Source organism: Sinohyriopsis cumingii, chromosome 2, assembly GCF_028554795.1.
Source record: "Sinohyriopsis cumingii isolate HCF-2022 chromosome 2, ASM2855479v2, whole genome shotgun sequence".
NCBI classification, from domain to species: Eukaryota; Metazoa; Mollusca; class Bivalvia; order Unionida; family Unionidae; genus Sinohyriopsis; species Sinohyriopsis cumingii.
Genome location: NC_142962.1, coordinates 100,644,383 through 100,668,507, shown reverse-complemented (window position 1 = coordinate 100,668,507; position 24,125 = coordinate 100,644,383). Strand labels below are relative to the sequence as shown.

General features: G+C 33.8%; 1 pseudogene across 1 annotated transcript in view; it reads left to right on the top strand.

The window, feature by feature from the left end:
• Window positions 1–24,125, top strand: part of LOC149805479 (uncharacterized) — a 61,952-nt pseudogene that overhangs the window by 11,165 nt on the left and 26,662 nt on the right. Inside the window, exons 5-8 of the transcript XR_016414444.1 lie at window positions 8,704–8,873; window positions 10,445–10,572; window positions 14,870–15,003; window positions 17,687–17,863. The product of XR_016414444.1 is annotated as an uncharacterized LOC149805479 (transcript). The remainder of the gene's footprint in view (window positions 1–8,703; window positions 8,874–10,444; window positions 10,573–14,869; window positions 15,004–17,686; window positions 17,864–24,125) is intronic.

The window sequence follows — 24,125 nt, the reverse complement described above, 5'->3', positions numbered from 1 at the left end:
TGTCTCTGCCTTTGGGACCACATGTTTGATTTATATTTATTATTTTCCCCATTTCCATTTTTATTCTATTCGCTAAAATTTTGCTTAGTATTTTATAGTCCGTATTTAGGAGGGAGATGGGCCTCCAATTTTTAAGATCTTCCCTATCCCCCTTTCCTTTATACAGTAGTGTTATTATCCCTTCCCTCATACTCTCTGTCATGACATCATTTCTAAGTAAAATATTATTATACAACCATTCTAAGATGAGCGACAACTCACCACAGAATTTCGCATAGAAGTCCGTGGTGAGTCCATCTCCACCTGGGGATTTTCCTTTGGTGAGGCTTCGAATACTTTCCACTATTTCTTTTTGCGAGATGAACTCATCACATAAGTCTTTATGTGCTGATGATATCCTCTCGCACTGAATATTTTTTAGATAGTCATCAATTTTGTAGTCTTCAATTTTTTGAGATGTATATATTTGGGTGTAGTATTCCTCAATATATTTGAGTATTTTATTTTTATCAGTAGTTTCTTCCCCATTAATTTTTAAGGTCTCCATAATTTTTTCTCCCCCCCTCCTAATCTCTTCTCGCTTATACAGCCCTTCCGCTTTTCTGTATATATGTGTGAATTTTCCCGCTCTCATTTCTTTACCCCTGATGTTTTCTTCTATTATTTTGTTTAGTCTATCGTTTAGGGTTTTTTTCCATATCTGCTGTGTTTTCCCTCTTTAACTGCCATTAAATTTCCTCTTTCTCCATTTTAAGTTTTTTACTTCTGATATTTGAAGTTTCAATAGCTATACTTTTTATTTTTAATTTAAATTTATCCCTATTCTCTAATAATATCCATGTTTCCTCTTTCAATAAACTTTTTTAATTCATTTTTAATTTTGTTTATAAAATTGGGATCCTCCAATAACTTATTGTTAAATTTCCAGCCCCCTTTTCCCCAGTTACTTTTAGCTTTAAAATTTACTGTCATGTATATAAGTTTGTGATCAGAGATCTTAAAATCAATAATTCCAGCCTCTTTGTGTGTTTCTTCATTAAAGTTTGTACACAAGAATTCATCTATTCTACTCCCTTTGTTTATTTTATATTCATATGTATATTGTTTCCTAAGTATATTTAACTGTCGGTATACATCTTTAAATGTATGCCTATTTATGAAGTTTTCCATTTCTATCTTAAATCTTATATCATTGGTTGTTAGTTCCCCCTCCCTATCTATATTATCCCCTACCCAGTTATAGTCCCCTCCTAATATTACATCTTCCATTGTATATCTTTCTAGATATTTTGATAGATTTCAAATAAATTCCTGTCTTGGATATTTGTTGGACGGCATATAGAGGTTAATAAAATGTATTTTCCCAATTTTGACATGTAGTAGTCTCCCTTTAAAATCTTTACCCTCTTCTATTCTCTCCCATTGGATTCCTGGTTTATTTTTAATTATTGTTGCCACACCCCCTTTCACATCATTCCCCTCAAAGTCATTTTTCAACAGAATTCCATTTAAGTGACTTTCACAAAAAGATATCACATCATTTTTAAAACCATTATGGGTTTCTTGTAAAAAAAGAATATCATAATTTAGGTCTTTATTGAATTTGGCAAGTTTTTCTATATTTATTCCATTTATATTTATTGAGTATACTTGGAAGTTCGTTCCTTCCATTTCTGGTTGCCTCCAGGTTACTGCATTTATGGTTGCCACTTGATTTTATTTTGATTTTTATTCATAATAATTTTTTAGATTTTTATCCAACGGGGGCACTGGCTTCAGAGCCCCCCCCCCCCCCCCCCGTCAAAAGGGTGGGTGGGGTTTCTTCTGTTGAATTTGTATTTCCTTTGCTTGCTTGTTCAGTCTTGTTCTCTGTTGAATTTGTATTTCCTTTGCTTGCTTGTTCAGTCTTGTTCTCTGTTGAATTTGTATTTCCTTTGCTTGCTTGTTCAGTCTTGTTCTCTGTTGAATTTGTATTTCCTTTGCTTGCTTGTTCAGTCTTGTTCTCTGTCGTATTGTCTTCCATTTCTTTTCTTTGTGTTTCATCGTCTCACTCTCGTATTCACGTCCTGCTTCATAATCATCATCATTTCCAGTTTCTTTGTCATTTTCCTGTTCAAATCTAGTTTCATTTTCTGTTTCTGTTTCCATTGTTTCTTCTTCGATTGTTTCCTCCCTTTTCTTTTTAGTTATGGTTTCCTTCCTCTCTGACACATTTTTCCTTTCTTCTATTGTATAATCTTCATTTCTTCCTGTTTCGCCCTCCTGGGGTGATTCCAGTCCTGTGGCTGCTTTTCTTTTAATTCTCAACTTTAGTATGGGCATGGATGTTAGAGGTTGAATTCCTACTAAGTCATTCCCAGTATGGTTATCCTGTTCCTCTTCCTCTGATAAGCATCCGTACCTATTTCTCAACGTTAGTCCCTCTTTGTTGTTTGGGGTTTTTGAAGGTCCCGATTTGTTTGGGCTAAGTACTTTTTGCCACTCCAGTGTCGATTGTTCTTCTCCCCTTATTTCTGTTAAGTCCATATCCATGAGTGAGCTTCCCGTTACTTCCTTATCTTGCTCTTTTTCAGTTCTGACTTCTTTTATGAGTTTTAGTATCGGATCGGGTTCTTGCATGTTACGATTTAGTGGTGCAGCTGCCACCCTACTTGCATACGTATCCCTGTTGGTTGTGCCTTGTGCTGTTTGTTCTACGCCTGGTCAATCATGTGGTTCATGTCCCGTTTGAAAATATCTGTGGCATCTCCGATCTTGCTCTGCTCCTCTATACCAACTTCTGAGTTTGAACCCCATGACATAGAAAAAAAGGAGTATTTTCTTTGCATCTTCTTTTTGCACATAAATAATTCTGTTTCCGGTGGATGGTGCACAAGTAGTCGTCTATCTTCTACACTAGTTCTGAAGTACTGGTTCAGTTTAGATCTTGTCATTACATTTCTTTCCTCCATGATTTCCATTGTAGTAAGACAAAGGCTAAATCTCTTGATTAAAGTTCATATAACATAATTCCTTGAAAAAACAGGTACCACACCACTGTATAAAGATTCAATTTATATAAAGTTATTGTAATTTCAATACTAGGGCGGTCGTGTTATAGTACGTCTCTTGAAATAGAGTAGCACTAATCCCCTTGAGTTGAGTTGAGTACTTCTCAAACCTACCTTTGGCTGACCGTCCAACAAAGTTAATATGAACAAAATAAACAGAAATGGCAAAACTAACAATACAATAGTGCAAAGTTTCCCACCTGGAAACGTGCACAACAAAACCACAGTTAATGAATTTACAGAAAAAATATATAATAATACAAAAAAAAACACTTGCCTTCTCGCTAGACAGTTTGCTTTGCTCGCATCATTTTGATACGTGCCACGATAGCTAATGTAGGTCAGAGCACACACAAAACACGTCTGTTCTCCACGACGAGCAATCCTGATACTAATAGCTTGAAGCCATTTATCAGTTAGGGAGATCAAGGCAGTCTCACAGGAATGTTTCTGTCTAAAGCCTGATTAATTAGGGTGTAACAGCAAGTGTTTGGTTAAGTATGACATGAATGAGTCATGGACATGTTTTTCAATTAATTTTGACAAGTTTGGTAGTATTGTGATTGGTCGGTAGTTATCAGCATCATCCAATAGAACCAGAATTGTGAATAGGAGTTACTTTTGCAGTTTTCCATATTTTGGGGACAGATGAAGTTGCAATACTTAAATTAATTATGAATGTTATGCTATCTACAATAGCAGAATCAGAAGATTTAATGAGTCGTGGAGCAATCTGATCAAGTCCTGTAGCTTTCTTGGTATCAAGTTCACTGAGATATTTTTTAACAAAGTTTTTTGATACTGGACTGGGATACAGAAACATACCTCCTTAGAGATTTTGCTGCTACAGAACTTTTTCAGTTTATTAAAGTTGTTTTCTATCACTGGTTCTTTTAACTTTGTGGTAATGTTGGTGAAAAAATCATTGAAAACATTTGCAATGTCAGTGTCATCAGTGACTATGGTGTCATTTACCAGAAGTGAGTGAATTTTATTTGTCTGTTTTTTGTGCGTTCCTCCAATGAGTTCATTGAAGACTTTCCAAATGGAATTTGCGTTGCTTTTTTTGTTTTCAAGCAATGATTGATAATAAGTTTTTTTAGCTTTTTTAATCATACTTGTTATTTTATTTCTCCATACTTTATATTGTGCATGGTTTCCCATAGCCTTGAATTGGTCTCATGTTTTCATAGCATCTAGGATTTCAGTAGTAAGCCAATTAGGTTGAATTTCAGTCTTTACTCGATGTACTTTCAGTGGTGCATGCTTAGATACTACATCCATGAATAAGTCAGTCCACACTCTCATGGCTTCATCTATGTCATCCAAATTTTGGATCATATTCCATGGAACTTTATATAGGTCATTGAGAAAGTGGTCTTCATTACAATTTTTGAACGATCTGTAAGTGATCATTCTGTGTGTGTTTTTCTTGCATTTAACCCTTCTTGTCAAAAAAGTAGGATAGTGGTCACTAAGACCAACATTCGGTACATTAACGCAAGCCTGGTAGGTTGGTATAAATGTGATCAATAAGAGTGCTCGATTTTTCTGTTACCCTTGTGGGCTCATTTACCAGCTGGTCTAGGCCTAATGATTCAATAAATTCCATCCAGTTGTTCCTTATTTGAGTATTGAGAAGGTCCTTATTTATATATCCGAGTATATATGTTTCTTTCTCCTGTGCTAGAACATTTTCCATTTGTTTCAAGAAGTTATCATTCCAAATTGCTTTGGAGGAAGGTGGCCTATAAATGAAGCCAACTAGGAATGATTTTGCATTATTTTGAAAAATTTCCACCCAGATACTCTCAATTTCATGTGACTCTAAGTCAAGTCGCCTTTCTACATTTACATCTTCCCTAATGTATACACTCACTTATAAGTTGAGTCCAGCTGCAAACAACATAGACCCTAATATACAGTGACATAATTTGTCAAAATTGTTGGTTCTACTGATCACCCCTTGCAAACTACATAGACCCAGATTTGCTGACACATCATGCAATGGCAGATCTGGGTCTGTGCAGTTTGCAGGTGGACTTGACTTGTAAGCGAGTGTAAATGGTTCTCTCTTTCCATGACTATCATTTGCTCATCATGAGTGAAATGTACAAACATAAAGAAGAGTTTCGTTCGAACTTTAAAAAAACATTCAGCCATTTCTGACATCTTTCATGGGATGATGATCTGTTATTTGTCTAAAAAGTTTTTCAGCTAAAACCAGCTTATGTGTTACAAAAAACTGGTATCAAGATGCTATAAGTGCATCCATCACAATGTGCAAAAGTATGTAGTGGCTGCCAACCCAAACAGAGATAAGGTAAATTTATCCAATGAATAAAGTCTTTTTCAATGAATAATGTCTTTGTTTTGCAAAAGTAATGAAAAAGCCTTGTAAATTTCAAATGAAATGAACAGATATGTAATATACCAGCTATCAATTGACAAAAAATGTCTCAGTTGCATTCAACAGTCCATTGAAACATTCACACTCATGTCTAGTTTGATATCATGATGTTACATGGTTCAGAGTGAAGTCTTCTTATTCTGATTCATGTCACATTCATGTCTAGTTTGATATCATGATGTGACATGGTTCAGAGTGAAGTCTTCTTAGTCTGATTCATGTCACATTCATGTCTAGTTTGATATCATGATGTGACATGGTTCAGAGTGAAGTCACCTTATACTGATTTATGTTACACTCATGTCTTGCTTGATACCATGACGAATTCAATACTGTATTGCTTATCATAGCATGGCTCAAAGTGCATTTATCTTATACAGAGACATGTTACACTCCTGTGATGATTCTGCTGTATAAATTAGAGTTGCCTGGCAGCCCCAATTTATGTTGGCATCCCCAGAAATATTACTTTGAAATAGCCCAATTGAAAGTTGCCAAAACTTGGTGTATCATTCCTTTCATATCTGCTTCTTGTGTCAGTAGATGGAAACTCTTTTTCCATACTAGAAGTCATCTTAAAAATCATACTAAACCTTGCTAAATGCATTTAATGATAATAAGTTAGGGTCTGTGTATGTGTGAGATTTGAATTTTTAACGTAGCCTTAACAATTTTTCAGTCAAATCACTACAATGTCCACATTGGGCAGTTCATAGTGATGTCGAGCACTGAGGCATCAAGCTGCAGACATATTAGCATGATGTCCCACCCAGTCACACTATCCTGACACCAGGCCAACCTGTCCTAACACTAACCTCTTAATGCTGAGCACCTAGCGAGGCGGCTCTTAGTACCTTTTTTATAAGTCTTTGGTATGACTTGACTTGGGTTTGAACCCGCGACCTCCTGCATCCAAGGTGGATGCTCTAACCACTGGGCCACCAGAGCGGTAAGTTAGAGTCTAAGCTGGAATCAAACATTTGGATGATATTACCTCTCTGGCCAGAATAAGCAAAGTTGATGGAAAAAGGGAGAAGTTGAGAAATTAAGTTCTAAATAGTCCCTTTAGACTAATGTTATTGCATATTTTCATGCTAGATTATTAAAATGACACTTTTGGTAGAAACAATAGGACTTGTGCTGCAATAGTATGACAACCAGTCTACTCTTCTGATGATATACAAGGCAGATTGACAGCAGGTAAATCCAGCTCCAACACTGTCTCACCTAGTATGGGAGGGGACTGGTTTTGTGAATCCAGTATTCCATAACCAGTCTGGCATTAAGATCCTTGCACCAATAGGATTGGACTCAGCCAACAGCAATAGATCAACATAAATGTTGAATGATGAGATTGCTTATGTTGATGAAACCTCTCATATTCTGTCCTGACATAAAACACCCCACTAATATAGATTAGCCCTCCCATTATAGTGCCACAATGCACACTCTGCGACTAGGTTAGTGCCATGTTACCCATCTAAGTTTTCAAAAGAATCATCTGTATCACAAAAACTCTTCATTAGACAAATCATGCTTACATCCTCCATTGTCTTCTCCCAGGAGCGACAAGATAAAAGACTCTGCCTTCCAAGCACTGATTGAAAAGATGTTTATCTGTTAACAACAGAATTTTGTCATGCTCCCACCTGTTCCATCAACAGATTTGTTTTGTGTCCCAGCATCCATTGATCTATTAGCCAAAAATGACCAACCAGACTTCAAACATTTACCACAGTCTGGTTGAGTGGCTGACTTATTGAATTGCTTAGAAAGGCATCTTTAGAAAGCAAGTGTCAGTAGACCATTTTTTCTCTGCAGTGACTGCCAACCATTTTCATTAAAACATACTATACGGCCTGGGAATTTTCACCTTCACTAGCCAAGGGTCTAATATATTAACCCTATCTATACCTTGGTGGATCAGGCAGATATTTGTGTGCTTCAGGTCAGTGAATTTCATTGGATGTGGTAGCAAGCCACCATAACCAATCAAAATTAAGTTGTTCAGATTTGAACACTGTTCTTGCATGATTGAGACAAGAAGAGCACACAACTTGAATGAACTCATAAATAAGCTATTTTCCACTTCTGGTCTGTGTTTGTACATATACATTTCACCCAAATACACTTGTTTGGTTTGTTGGTATTGCATACTAAAGGAGGCAACTAATGAAATCCAATAGATGTCGCTAGGACAAAGCACAGAAATATCTGCTTGATCCACCAAGGTGTAGATAGGGTTTAACATATCTGAGCCTTTATGGCTAGCAAAGATGGGGAATGTTGAAATTCTCAATAGTAGAACACCAGTTAGTATGCATGTGGGACACATGGGACTCTTTCACAAATGGTGTATGTGCAGTACTACACACACAGTTTAGTTTCATGACAAAAGTGGTCATTTTATAGCTGGTGGAAAGGGATGCATTGCTCTTCACTTCCACCTTCCTGAACAAGCATCACAAGTCCAGCTTAGATCACAACAACTGACCTCCATCTTACTTTTTAATGGTCATGTGGGGTAAGTATGCAAACAGGCCAACAAGGAAACAAATCTACTATAGTCATAGCATCAGTGATTGTTCTAGAATGGATATCAGAGGAACAGAGAGACCCTCTCCCTCCAAGGGCATGCCAAATGGGGGAGCAGTCTATCAGAGCCTATACATGTTGGAAGCCATGGTTCTTGAGATCAAATGTGGGCAAAAAGCAGAGGGAGGGGAATTGTTTTCATGTTTCTCTCCATGCCAGCTTCCCTCCACTAAGAAATGATGCCATTTTCTTTCGCCTTTGTGAGATATCCTGGTGAGGGAAGACTTGGCCAATTTACAATAGAATGGGAAAGACTTTGCGTCCATGATCCGTGGATCCTGCAATTCATTTCAGAGGGCCTCAGAATCTCATTCAGTGCCCATCTCCCATTTTCCAGAGCCCTTTCAGCTACAGACATCCTAAAAGATACATTCAAAGGAGATATCTACTGCAGAAAATAACCTTCTTCTCAGAGAAAAGGTCAGTTATGGTTTAAAACATAATATCGCAGAGGTTTTTATTCAAGACTGTTTTGAGTACCAAGGCATTGTTCAGTCAATTATAGGCCTCAGCTCTTGAAACCTTGTCATATAGGCACTATGGCTTGGAATGGAAACAGCAGGAAAGTTTCTAAATGCTGTTCAGGAGGGAGACTTTGCAATCAGTTTTGATCTACACAATGCATACCTACATGTTTCATTTCACTAGACTTCCAGGAAATTCCTCCAGTTTGCTTCCAGGGATATGGTATATCTGTTCAAGGCACTCAGCTTTGGTCTCAGTATCAATCCCCAACCCTTCACATAAATTATGGTTACTTAAGGATCATTTCCATGCCCATGGCATCCAAGTACCTGGGTGACATACAAGAACACCAGGTGAATTATATTTTAAATCAAGACATGAATTCCCTTAGATTACTTGTTAGCAAGGACAAATCTGATACCATCCCATCTCAAGATTTCATCCACTTGAATATGGAATTCAAATGCAACTGAAGAGAGCCTTGTCTCCATCAGGAACATGCTTTGAAAATCAGTAGCTTCAATTCTTGCAGAGAGTCACGTTTCAGATCAAGAATTTCTTCGCCTATTGGGTCTCCTCATTGTAACACTAGATTTCATTGTCATGGGTATTACCAATAATCCTGTTCTCCCAGTGGTGGCTGAAACTTTTTCCCATGAGGAACAAACAGTCCTTGTTTCATTTAATACAATGCTACATCTCAACAAATGGGAGGACATCATTTGGTTCACAGCAGGTGCTCCCTTACATGTCCAGCCACCAAGAATAATGATTTGTACAGATGCCAGTGCAGTGAACTTTGGTACCTATCCCCTGCCATCATTTTAAGAGGCCAGTGGATTGTGACTAACTCAGGATCTATTATTATAGATCAGTATCATAGATATGACAGCACAAGAATGGAAATACTTAAATAATTAATTTTTACAAAATAATACTGTTTTATGTAATGACCATTTCTTCGGGATGAATAAATAAGCTAAGAATGGTGAAAGAAAATGCACACCAACCATTTCATTTTGGGGTGATTTTAGATTTCTTTGACCATTATTTATATAAAATTTCCATTTTTTTCAAGTTAGTTACTACAACAATTAAGAAGCAATCATCCTTAAATATGTATTGCATATACTCTTTTTCTCTTAGTATATATTGAGCAACAAAAATAATAAAATCATATTTGGAAGCATGATGTCCTATTTTCAAGACGAAACAGATGTTGGTATCAAATCTGTGATTTTTAGACATTTTAATTTATCTTTGACTTAGATCGTTATGATGTATAATTGGAAAGAGTATTATTTCATGCGAGTGCCAATGACTTCTGACATGGTCAGCTGTAAACTCTAAATTAACTATCAAATTTATTGAAGGCACAATCTGTGCTTTATGTTAAGCAGATTTTTCTTGTGATAATAAAGCATACATTATTCTAGACTTTGCTACTTGATTAACTTAGAAAAGTACCATTAAGAATTGTGCAATGCACATGAGTTAAAACTGGGTTCATCACCAAGTGATCCTTGCCTGATAGGGACACTTTTGACACCTAAGAGAATACTTCTAATTGTCAAATTTAGATACTATTAAGTAGTGAGGATTTGATAGGTATCATTTCCAGTTTGACATGTCATACAGAGGAATTGACCTCAAAAGTCAGTGAGTCAGCAGAAGGATTCTGTACCAGACTGCAGTTTTTTTATTCAGATATATTTGCCAAATATATATTTTTTGACCTGGTTAATATTTTTAGCAAATTGTGAAATTGGCAGTTGATTTCTGATCCCTGAGGTATTTGATAGGATCCATGACTATACCCAGGTTGTATGAGGGACTGTAATATATTGAATTTCATTATTGTTATGGACCTTTGTATTATGTTATGTTGATTACATCATGCGCTTAACTTGATTACATTTCTCAGGAAAAACAATATGTTCCCGTGGATCCACATGTGATGGCAAGCCCAGTAACTGTGGACCTGAATCATGACCTGAGACCAGAGGAGATGGTCAAACTTGTCTCCTATTTCTACAATAAAGATGATTACAAGTTGGTGTTTTACACATCGTCTCAGACAAGCATGAATATTAAATGTTTGTTGTATTGGGGCTTCTTTGGTTTCTTTGGATTTCTTCCATTCAATTTGCAGATTGTACAGCACATTGTTCTGTCACACATTTGTTGTCAAGCCAGTCTTGGTGTAATTGCACATTGCAGTCATTTTGGCATCTGTTGTTTGTACATGCATCCATACATCTGTCAGCGTCCTAGAGTAGGCTCAGTGTTAAAGTTATCTAGATTCAGTTTGATGCTATAGTTATTGAGATTAAGTTCAGTGTTAACGCTCTTTAGATTCAGCTCAATGTTAATGTTACTTAGATTAAGCTCAATGTTAAAGTTACTTAGATTAAGCTCAATGTTAAAGTTACTTAGATTAAGCTCAATGTTAAAGTTATTTAGATTCAGCTCAGTGTTAAAGTTATTTAGATTATACTCAATGTTAAAGTTATTTAGATTACACTCAATGTTAAAGTTATTTAGATTCAACTCAGTGTTAAAGTTATTTAGATTATACTCAATGTTAAAGTTATTTAGATTAAACTCGGTGTTAAAGTTATTTAGATTATACTCAATGTTAAAGTTATTTAGATTATACTCAATGTTAAAGTTATTTAGATTATACTCAATGTTAAAGTTATTTAGATTACACTCAATGTTAAAGTTATTTAGATTCAACTCAGTGTTAAAGTTATTTAGATTATACTCAATGTTAAAGTTATTTAGATTCAACTCGGTGTTAAAGTTATTTAGATTATACTCAATGTTAAAGTTATTTAGATTATACTCAATGTTAAAGTTATTTAGATTAAGCTCAATGTTAAAGTTATTTAGATTATAATCAATGTTAAAGTTATTTAGATTCAACTCAGTGTTAAAGTTATTTAGATTATACTCAATGTTAAAGTTATTTAGATTAAGCTCAATGTTAAAGTTATTTAGATTATACTCAATGTTAAATTTATTTAGATTCAACTCAGTGTTAAAGTTATTTAGATTATACTCAATGTTAAAGTTATTTAGATTATACTCAATGTTAAAGTTATTTAGATTAAGCTCAATGTTAAAGTTATTTAGATTATACTCAATGTTAAAGTTATTTAGATTATACTCAATGTTAAAGTTATTTAGATTAAGCTCAATGTTAAAGTTATTTAGATTATAATCAATGTTAAAGTTATTTAGATTCAACTCAGTGTTAAAGTTATTTAGATTATACTCAATGTTAAAGTTATTTAGATTAAGCTCAATGTTAAAGTTATGTAGATTACACTCAATGTTAAATTTATTTAGATTCAACTCAGTGTTAAAGTTATTTAGATTATACTCAATGTTAAAGTTATTTAGATTATACTCAATGTTAAAGTTATTTAGATTAAGCTCAATGTTAAAGTTATTTAGATTATACTCAATGTTAAAGTTATTTAGATTAAGCTCAATGTTAAAGTTATTTAGATTAAGCTCAATATTAAAGTTATTTAGATTATACTCAATGTTAAAGTTATTTAGATTAAGCTCAATGTTAAAGTTACTTAGATTATACTCAATGTTAAAGTCATTTAGATTAAGCTCAATGTTAAAGTTATTTAGATTATACTCAATGTTAAAGTTATTTAGATTACACTCAGTGTTAAAGTTATTTAGATTATACTCAATGTTAAAGTTATTTAGATTACACTCAGTGTTAAAGTTATTTAGATTAAGCTCAATATTAAAGTTATTTAGATTATACTCAATGTTAAAGTTATTTAGATTAAGCTCAATGTTAAAGTTACTTAGATTATACTCAATGTTAAAGTCATTTAGATTAAGCTCAATGTTAAAGTTATTTAGATTATACTCAATGTTAAAGTTATTTAGATTACACTCAGTGTTAAAGTTATTTAGATTATACTCAATGTTAAAGTTATTTAGATTACACTCAGTGTTAAAGTTATTTAGATTAAACTCAATATTAAAGTTATTTAGATTATACTCAATGTTAAAGTTATTTAGATTAAGCTCAATGTTAAAGTTATTTAGATTATACTCAATGTTAAAGTTATTTAGATTAAGCTCAATGTTAAAGTTATTTAGATTAAGCTCAATGTTAAAGTTATTTAGATTAAGCTCAATGTTAAAGTTATTTAGATTAAGCTCAATGTTAAAGTTATTTAGATTATAATCAATGTTAAAGTTTTTAGATTAAACTCAATGATAAAGTTATTTAGATTCAGCTCAGTGTTAAAGTTATTTAGATGAAGCTCAATGTTAATTAAGTTATTTATATTCAGTTCAATGTTAAAGTTATTAAGATTAAGCTCAATGTTAAAGGTATTTAGATGAAGCTGAATGTTAATCAAGTTATTAAGATTCAGTTCAATGTTAATGTTATTTAGATGAAGCTCAGTGTTGAAGTTATTTAGATAAAACTCGGTGTTAAAGTTATTTAGATGAATCTCAATGTTAAAGTTATTTAGATGAAACTCGGTGTTAAAGTTATTTAGATAAAACAATGTTAAAGTATTTAAATGAAGCTCGGTGTTAAAGTTATTTAGATGAAGCTCATTGTCAATATTATTTAGATGAAGCTCAATGTTAAAGTTATTTAGATGAAGCTCAATGTTAAACCTTATTTCACTGAATTGACCCATAATCCAGTCCCTCATAAAAAGAAAAGCAGAATTGAGATGGATCAACATAGAAACAAAATTTAAGCATTCATTCACGATATCACTCTAAATTTCAATTTTAAGCAGACCAAAATGACATTTCTTTTTTAAACTGATGCAGAGCACACAACTAAGTTAAAAGGTCACTGGGTGGAGCTATGTGCACATGAATACTGTTACTGCATATTGATGAATCTATGGTTGTGAATATTTTTGGAATACAATATAAATTCAATTACATTGTTTTTGTAATGTCTTTTATTGTTAAGCCTTAGGTAGTTAAACAAAATGAGCATATAGTAAAAAGGTTACTGCAAGGTCATAAAGTATTTTGCAGAAAAATTTGTTCATATTTTCCCATATAAATGCAGTAACCTATAATTATTGTATGATTTAATTTTGGTTGTATGGCTGAAACAATTTAGTGGTAAGTATCAAAACAGTCAATGTGAATAATCATCCTCTATTCCCCCCCAACCACCACCACAACAGAGCAGTATTTATTAGCATCAAAGCCCAACACAAGCACAACCTACCCCACCCCCTTTATGATGAAAAGTGAGTTATTTAAAAAATGCACATTCTACTTTGTCAACATTGTGACCAATATTATGCTGAAAGATGGGAACATGAAACTTGCCACAATTTATTCCTGAGATGTCACCAATAAATTTTACAGTTTGAAAAGGAATGGAACAGATGAGGTTCATGGAGGCCAAAGGTCAACGGTTAAAATGTTCGCTTATTGTTTTAACACTAGAATATGGAAGAAAGCGATTTTGCTTTGTCATCATTTATTTCTTAATTTCATCATAAATGAATGAAAAGAAAACATTTTCATGACATATTTCTTTCACTTAAGTGCAACAGTTTTAAATAAAGTTTACTTCACTCCTGTGTTCTAAGACTTCTAATTTCTCCATAATTAAGGTCATTACACACGCAATATTGCCTCAGGGCATATTGTGTAAGCATAAGCAAAATAATCATAATTTGCTTTGTTAATACATGTATATACAATTTTATTCACAACATCATGCATGATGATATGAAATTAAGAAAAATATTTTAAAAAATTTTCTTATTTGTTTTAAGGTGGTGCTCTACAATTTTGTATTTTGCATAGGGTTACATTTTTAAAGAAAAAGAATTTCCTTGGTTTTCCTTGTTATATTTAAATTTAAACAAGACCTTGTATAGATATTGTTCAAAGAACTTATAATTCCCTTTATTTTAGTGTAATATTGATGTGTATAAAATGGGTTATAGTGTATACATCTTGGCCTTACTTCAGATTTGCACCTTTGAAATAACTGCCTGCTAAGCTTGGTCATTTTTGTTTTGTGGACTTCATTAGTAAATTATTTAAAAAGAGAGCCAATAACTTTTTATATATTATTTGTATATGGTAATTCATTCCTTACATTTTGAGAAGCTGGTATTGTCTAGTCTGGCAAAATTCCTTTTCCCTACTTTAATAACTGCTATTCGTGGGTTTTGCCAACAATCCCTACATTAACGGGAGATCACTCTGCCCAACTGCCATCTGGGTTGGCAGATAACTTTTAGCTCTTTTAGCTAAAAAGAGGGTTTTTTTCTGGGAGGGGTGATATTTTCTAAATTTCTTTCATTTTCAGGCTTCCAGAAAACTTTGAGCAAATCAGCAATCTGAGCACTTCAGATTTAGACAAGTACCTGGTGGCTGGCCTCACCATTGTAAATTTAACCAGCTTGGAAATCATCAAAACAATAGTTCCTAGACCTTACCACAGTTAGTATCCTTATGTAGTGAGAGTCCTGCATAGTCCATTTTTAGTAGACATGCACAATAATTAATGGTTTACCATGGTATTTTTTCTGGTTTTAGGTGTCAGTACTGGTACTTAGGTATTTACTGTCAGGAAAAAAAGAATGTGGAAATTCCTAAATGATCTTATTACAAATGTAATTAACAACATGTTTTCATTTTGTCATGACAAAGTAATTTTTAACAAATTTTAAATTTTTCTTTATTTTATTTTCTTTTTAAATTTTTTTATTTTTTATTTTGAAACTTTCATTTATCACTCCCATCCAATAGCTAGTGTAATTATATATATGATCCTTTAATCAGATGTTTGACATTTGTCACATATGCTAATGTGGTGTCCAATGGAATGTTGTGAAACTTATTTGGGCTAAATCCTAGTTTTGAAAACATTTCAGATTTTTTTTTTAAATAATGTAACTTTTATCTATGTAATAGCGTATGTTGATGTGTTAATACCAGCATTACTTGTACAATTGCAGATCATCCCAATATTTTCAAGAGAGTAATTATTTTCCTTTGTTATGTTTGTTTTATTTTTAGTGGCCCTCATTGATAAATGTCTTGTCCAAATGTTGGCATCCCACCTGAATTTACTTTGCCTGTTGTATCAATAGTGTTGCTAGTAAATTGTAGGTTTAAGTGTGTACACTTATGTTTCAGCACTTCCTATTTTTATCAGCAAGCTCTTTAATGTTAGAATAATGTCTTTGATAGTGTGTAAGCTATAGTGTGTGTGTGTGTGTGTGTGTGTGTGTGTGATTTGGATTTTTAACTTAGATTTAATTTTTTTTTAGTCATATCGCTTTGTCGGCAGTGTGGCAGTTTATAGTGATTTGTATCTCTGGGACATCATGCCACAGACATGTAGCATAATGTCCCACTCAGTGGTCGACCAGTGCTAACACTAACCTCTTAATGCTGAGCACCTAGCAAGGCAGCTGTTAGTATCATTATTATAAGTCTTTGCTATGATTCGGCCGGGGTTCGAACCCGCAACCTCCCACATCCGAGGCAGATGCTCTAACCACTAGGCCACCAGAGCGGTTTAGTATAACCTTAATCATCCTGCTTTAGTTAATGTTGTTAGATGACAAACTTAACAATTAACATACACATAGCAAATTCATCTACTATAATGCACTGCTCATTTCATTGTCATCGTCAGTTTTCTTTTGAACTGAGATATTGTTTCTTATCTCTATAAAATTATATTTAGATAATATAAGAGATATAATGTGGTGTTATTTTGCTCTAAATTAGAGCAAGGTATTTTTTCCAGCTTTTGATAGATGGAAATTTTGGAAAAAAGGTCAGACCCCAGTCCCAGAACACTAAATTGTTTTTCCCTAATATAATTGTATAGCTTGGTACATATCACAATATGTAACTTGGATTTTGCCTACATAATTTAAAATTTTGGGACTTAAATTTTAACCCAGTATATGGCAATCTTATTGGATGAAACATTTAGAGTTTGGTGGCTGTTCAACCCATATTTTCCATATACTGCACACCCAGAATAGAAGTATTTACTCAGATTGGTTTCAAATGTATCCACACATCAATGTTTTTAAATGTACTCAATCGATGTTCTGTAGATTATAATTTGTTTTGACTTCCATTCGACTGTAAAAATAATAGGAAAGCAGTAAAAAGGAGATCCATAACCATATTTGTCTTTTCTTCTGTGTATAGTTGAAAGGACTTGTTTGATATATCATATAAATCAATTGTAGCCTGACAGCCTTGATGCATCCCTGTACCATATTAAACTTGTTTGTTCTGCTGATTATGGAAAACAACTTGTGTATTTTTGTGTAAGGGCTGTTCCACTTAAACATACAGGGAAGGCCATTTTTTTAAGAATATATGTCAGGGTTTTTCGATTTAAAATATTTCACATAAAAATGATAAGAAAATTCTAAATTGCATCTATGGGTGAGTACTCACAATAAAAGTGCCTTTTCTGGGTCCCATGTATGTTTTACTGGAAGCCCCCAAACCTAAGATCAATTAGAGATATATATTCTTAAATTTCAGTATTATTGAGACATGGATCTCGGGGAAAAAGATCAAATGCCTATGAATTATATTTGAATTTAGTACAAATTTATAAATAATAAATGATGAAACAATATAGGTATTACCCATAATGCCACTGAATCATTTCATAATGCTTTTTTTTTTTAAAGATTCAAAATTATTCCATGAAACTTATATCAATTTATTACAGAGTATGTAGTTTGATTGCATATGCCTTTGCAACATCTACACAAGTACATGACTATTAGTCCAATTCATACACGATTTTCCACAGATGCTCATTAGATATTAATTTGTTTCACACAAGTTCAATAACGTATAGTACAAGCTGCCTGAAGTGAGTGGCATCTTGTATTTTTCAGAACGTTAAATAAATTGAATGCCTAATGAACACATATATAAGATTCTTCTTGTTGCATATATTGCCTTAAAGGTTTGCAGTCTGCCTTTGCTACCTGTTATGCCACAGTGTCTTACATGTGTTTTGGCATGATGTCACAACATTGATAAATATAGAGATCGAAAATTATTAATATTACTTTACTTATGTTATCCTGTGTTGAAATTTGCATGATGTAATGTAGTTTTGCTTATTTTTCAGAGGTCCTCTAGTTTCCCAGCCTATGCATTGTTCAGTCCTACTGTAATTCATATAGATGGAGATGGAGGTTTGATGGAGATTGTAATAGGAACATCAGCAGGTGCACTGCATGTGATCGACACAGCCAGGAAACAAAAACCAGGGTTGCCTGTGTTAAAGAACACTATCCATGGACAGGTTAATACATTTCATATATAACATAGAACAACATTAATATAATCAAATAAGATAGGAAGTTATAATATATATGTTATAATATATATATTGAGCAGAAATCTAACTTTTCCAATGAGTAATGGCACTTTTACATGTACCATTGTCCTTATATTTACAATCATTGCCCATCCCAGAAAAGGATGTAACAAGGTTAAAGGTAAGGATTCAAGGTGCAAAAACACTCACTCACTAAGCATATACATGTGTGTGTATGTATATATATATATATATATATATATATATATATATATATATATATATATATATATATATATAAAGAGAGAGAGAGAAATATAAATATGCACCAAAGAAAGTGAAAAAGTACTATCAAGAATGCTTGAAAACATTAACATAATTTGTACAGCATCCATTGCCTTACCTAATCATCCACCAACCCCTATACCATTTCAACCATGCAAACATCACCAAAAATGATGCCCAAAGTCGCTGGGTATAGGCAGTTGTGCATAGCAGACACATCTGCATATCAACCCAGTAATTATCTTGTAAGTGCACATATGAAATGATAATTATAAATTGATTTCTATATGCTAATCAGAGAGGATAGCACCTATAACTGAGTCCTGCTTGCTGTTCTGATGAAAGAAAACTGATTTTATTATATTTTATTAAAACATGTATTACCTTGGTACTAATAACCAGAGGTATTTTCATTAATTGTTACAAATGGAGTACTCATTCATAATAATATTACTATCTCTTTCATTTGTTAAATATCTGGACAAATAGCTATACTAATAAATCAGTAGATTCAGATGTAGCTGCTGATGCATGCATGCATAAAATCCAAGAAATACTGCTTCCTGTAGTCAGATTTACCTCTGTAATAGTCCCGAGTTTTTGCTCCCATTTTCATATAGAATGGACAATTAGCCAGCTAGTGTGCATACCATAATGAAGCCTGAATAAAATAGCAGATGGTGTCGTCAACAATTAGACTTAATGTAAATGTGAGTATATTCTGGCTGGAAATCAGTTCTCATCACTTTTTCCAGGCTTTTTAACAATCATTAAATAACCACTGTCATGAATACTTAGTCAAATGCTTTAAGATGCAGAAGGGTGAATTTTTGTGACAAGAAATAATCACTAACACACAAAGACAAAGAACGGAAAATACACAAATAATATTACAAATAATATTACACTTATTGACATATAACATGCTCACACATTCCCACTAACAATACCTCGTGATGATATTAAAATGTTTAATGAAATAACATTAATATTCAGTTCCTGTTATCCAGCTCTCTTTTGGGGCCCCGAGTGGCTGAGTGGTCTAAAGCGCTGTCTGTTACAGATCACTGCCATCTCACCTCTGTCTGCATGAGTTCAAGTCTCAGATTCAGCCAATGTGGGTATGTGCGAAAGCTTGCGAGTAGCTTCTCGTGGGTCGGTGGTTCTTTCCGGGGTTTTCCGGGTTCTTCCTCCACCATTAATACTGGCCGCCATGTATAGCCTATCGTGTGCTGAAAAATGGCGTTAAACCCTACAACAACAACAACAACAACCAGCTCTCTTTTGATTGTATAGTTCTATCGTTGCACTACATTAGGAACTCTGCAACATCAGTTTTCCCACTTGTATCCTGATCCAAATATCACTCCACTGTTTGGCTCAATGAATTTACACAGTTTATAACCCATAAGTCACCACTAGTGAGGTCTGTGGTGTTGCACACCACCTTCCTACAATTCGAATCCATCCTTCACCTTCCAAAATGATTGGCAAGGGCTATGGAGTAACACATCCTTCTGCCTGCCTGGCTTCTATCTCTCCTTATATTTCCAAAACACATTAATGTATATATGACATCTTGCGTTTCATGCACTATGGGTATCTTCCAGGAATATATGCTTTTCCTTAAATCTCAACATCAGTATTGCTCAGTATTCATGCTTGGTAACATGTTATGCCCAAGCTGTTAATTTCATAGGTTTGTGTGACAACCACATGAACTTGCTCCATGGTGATATAATACTTAACATTATGGTCATTAACAGTATTTTTCTTCATGTTAAATGCAAAATTACAGCATGTCCATCGATGTGGGGAACCATTAACTTGTATTTGTGATGATTTTTTAAGTGGATACCGTATCATTTATCTGCACCTTGAAAAACTAATCATCTACTGGCACCTCTCATTAATTGATTTTCTTTGTTCTTGAGTTTGGCAAAAATATAACAATTTCTGATTATTTAACCTCAGTTTGGGTCGCTATTGGAATTCAAATTCTCATTTATATAGCTATTAAAAAATATGACAGAAAAGGATATTGTTTTACTTATTCACCAATTCAGAAAATGTGATAATTTGGTGTCATGGCATTAAATGATGAAGTTACATCAATGTCTTCAGTGTTTTTTAATAAATGTCTCAAAAAAGGTCACATGGACATTTAAGAAGTTAAAGATATTTCAGTACCTTGAAAATGGTGACGATCAAGGTACATAGACTAATTTAGTCAAATTATCAGGCTATATCAGGGATACAATTACAAAAATGAATTTAAGATGCAAATCATAAAAAGTAAATGCAAAATTAATTAATTGAGACAAGGAATAGGAGTAGTTGACTATAAAAATGAATATTTTAACTCGAAAGTGGAATATAACTCCTAATTTCAAGTTTATTTGGAAAGAAATATGCTAGTAACACACCTTTACAATTCAGTAGAATTTTAATATAAATTTTGTTTAGCCTCAGCCAATAATTAATGATTAGAATTGAAGGCCAAACTTATACGATGAACATATATTATGTTGCACTTATATGGCATGGCTAACACATTCTCATGTACAATAACCTAATGAAATTATTGAAATAATGTTCAAAATAAAAAAGTAAACAATGTAATAAAAGCATAATTATATCCAGCAGAACAATGATCAAAGTCTGGTATAGAGTAAGTCATTGTCACTGATAAAACTATTCTTCCTTATTCAAGCAAATGCTGCATATAAACTGAGATGATACAGCAGTCATATTTGCCAGGGATACCATCATTAAGATCAAGCATTCCAAAATAGGGTTTGAGGTACCACTGTGGAGACTTGCAACACTAAACCCCAAATGTTTCCTTCATCTCATCTCCATCACTGTTATTGTCAGACTCCTCCACAGATAGATCAGAAGATTTGCATTCACCACCTATAAGAGTAACTCAACATCTTTTTCTTTTATCTTGAAGATTTTCTGGATTTATTCTCATGGGGATGTTTTCAGCTAATCTAGGTCTTTCCATACACACCAACCATTATGCTTCTTCACCAGATTATGTTTTACGCTTGCATGTAAATGGATTACGCTTTTTGGTATCTTAAAATATAAAAATAAAGCAATAAATGTTTTTATGTCATTTCTATTATCATCCATTTAATTCCACTGATATAAATTTGAGAATATTCTTAAAAAGATGACTGCTGTGTAAGAATAGCTTAAAAGTACTTTCCTTATCCAGCCCAGTTGATCTATGTTGTGGTGTTCCACAGGGGTCTGTTTTTGGACCTGTTCTCTTCATTCTATACACTCAGCCACTCTCAAGTGTCATAGAGCATTATCCATGTCTCACCAATTGTACGCTGATGACACCCAAATATACAAATCTAGCCATTCAACTGAAGTTGATGCTACCATCCAAGGTGTAGAGAGGTGCATTTCTGATGTGAAATCATGGATGACATGTAACAAGCTGCAGATGAGTGATGATAAAACTGAGGCCATTCTGATTACAACACAAAGACTTTCTCATTCACATCCTTTACCTCAAACAATAAATATCAGCAACACCAACATTAAATTCACAAGATCAGTATGAAACCTAGGTGTTACTCTGGACAGTACTCTCATATTGCACCAACATGTCATGAACATATGCAAGGCTGCATATCTTGAGCTGAGATACATCGGCTCCATTCGCAAAAATCTTTCAATTGATGCCACTAAGCACTTGTGTGTTCATTAGTACTTTCAAGACTTGACTATTGTAACTCAACTCTGTCTGGTTCATCTCAATATCTACTCCAGAAAGTTCAAAACACAGCTGCTTGGATCATACGTAGAGTACCATGATCAGAGCACACCTCCCCACTGCTCTGTACCCTATACTGGCTATACATTCAATCCAGAATCAAACACAAAATTTGTTCTCTGTGCTACGTTTCACTGACGGACTCTAGTCCAACATACCTATCCGACCTCACCCATGTGTACACACCAGCAAGATACTTATGCTCCTCTTCTGACAATCATATACTCGTTATTCCCACTATAAAAACAAAGTCATATGGACAGCATTCTTTTGCATACCAGGGCCCAGCAGCGTGGAATGAATTGCCCACTGAACTTAGACACAAAGACACAGTGATCTCATTCAAGAGTGCTCTCAAAACTCACTTATTTTGACTGCAAGAACAAACTTAAAGACTTAATAATGTTTCCTACCTTAAATATTCTCAGCATGTTTTTTTTCTATGTTTTATAATTTCATGGTGTTTGTGTTTATAATCATATCATTATATATGTTTTTTATCTTATAGGTGTTGTCTAATGTTGTAAAGCGCTTAGAGCTTCTAAAGATTAGGCGCTATACAAAGTCCTCATTATTATTATTATTATTATTATTTATAGAAACTGTATATGACCCATTTCCAAGAAAACAAAAGAGTTTCTTTCAATATGAACTTCAAACTTCACAAGTTCTGTGGGTTTTTAATTTAGTGACTATGGTGCAGAGTCATATGAACTCTTTCTCACAGATTAATTATGTTGATAAGTAAGTTTTTTTTAGCTGAGCAGTCTATAATTTTAAATAAAATGGCACCAGATGTTATGTGAAATGCTTTATCATGTGAGTTGTGGATGTTATTGGACAGACAGTATTAGAGTAGATAAATTTTTCAAATTTCAATACATATCAGATCAAAACAAAAGAATAAATCAACACCACTTTAAAAACTTTAAAAGAATATAATAGTAATTGTCTACAGCACTCTGAGCACATGATCGTGCTCATTGTAGTTGATGATCATTCAGTGAAAGTTACCCATGTAGATTAGTTAGAGTGAGTGCTGAATATAAATTTTTCAGTAGTTTGTATTCGCATTCTGATCCATATGGATTTTCCCTTTGTGACAAGAATTTTGACCTGCTGCAGAACCAGGTTAGTAACAAAAATGAATGAATATTTTTCCTAAGTGCTGTAATTCTGGCATGTATTATATAGGTTACACATTTAATGGCCAAAAAAAACCCATTTTGTTTTCCACTTATAATGATCACACTTATACCTCTTGGGGGTTGGCATGTATGTCTTTCTATGGTTCTTTTTTCTCCATTCTCTCTTTTTTTCACCCTTCATAATTCTTTCCTTTTCTTCTTTATTGCCTTTTGTTCTAACTTCTTGTAAAAATCATCACATGTTCAAACTCTAGATTCTAACATCAGTTTTGGTCTTGAGGTTTTGTTGGCATTGCCAAGAAAATTATAAATAGGTCAAGTGGTATCAGGCCTACACAGGATTTCCTCCAAGGTAACTTACACAGTAGGTACATACTGACTTTGATGGCAGTTTTTCCTCTTTAGGTTATGCTGATATGGCTGGAATAGCTACCCAAAACTGGGTTGATAATTCACCGTTTCTTTGTGGCTGTTGACAAGCTGGGTCTTGTCAGTTACATTCGCATTCCATGGAAGAATGCAAGTGTTTCTAAAAGATATCTTGATCTGAGAAGGGGAAAACAGATCAATGGCATAAGATTTCACTGTGGGAAACTTGGCCTTTTCTAATGCTTGATGTTTGTTGATGTAACCCTGGTTGAAATATGCTTAGAGTGGACCGATGATATATGTACATCCAGTGGTTGCAAAAGGTGGTTTGCATGTGGTGTGGACCATCCAGGTACCGATTCTCTGAGTACTTTGATAATAAATCCATCTCTAAGTTTCTGACAGCTTTATTACACTGGCCTCCTGATCTTACAGAAAAAAGTATCTCTTTTCCTGTTTTGTTCAAAGAAAGAGATGGATCATTCATGTGTGTATGTGTGTTCATAATGTTCACAGTTCCATGTTTATAACTGTGTGTGACAGTCGAAGGAATTTGCAAAATCCATATCCTTGAAGTGGGGCTTGATTGTGCAGTCAAAATCAAGTGGAGTGGATAGTCCTTTAGTGTAAGACATTACCCTGAAATTGA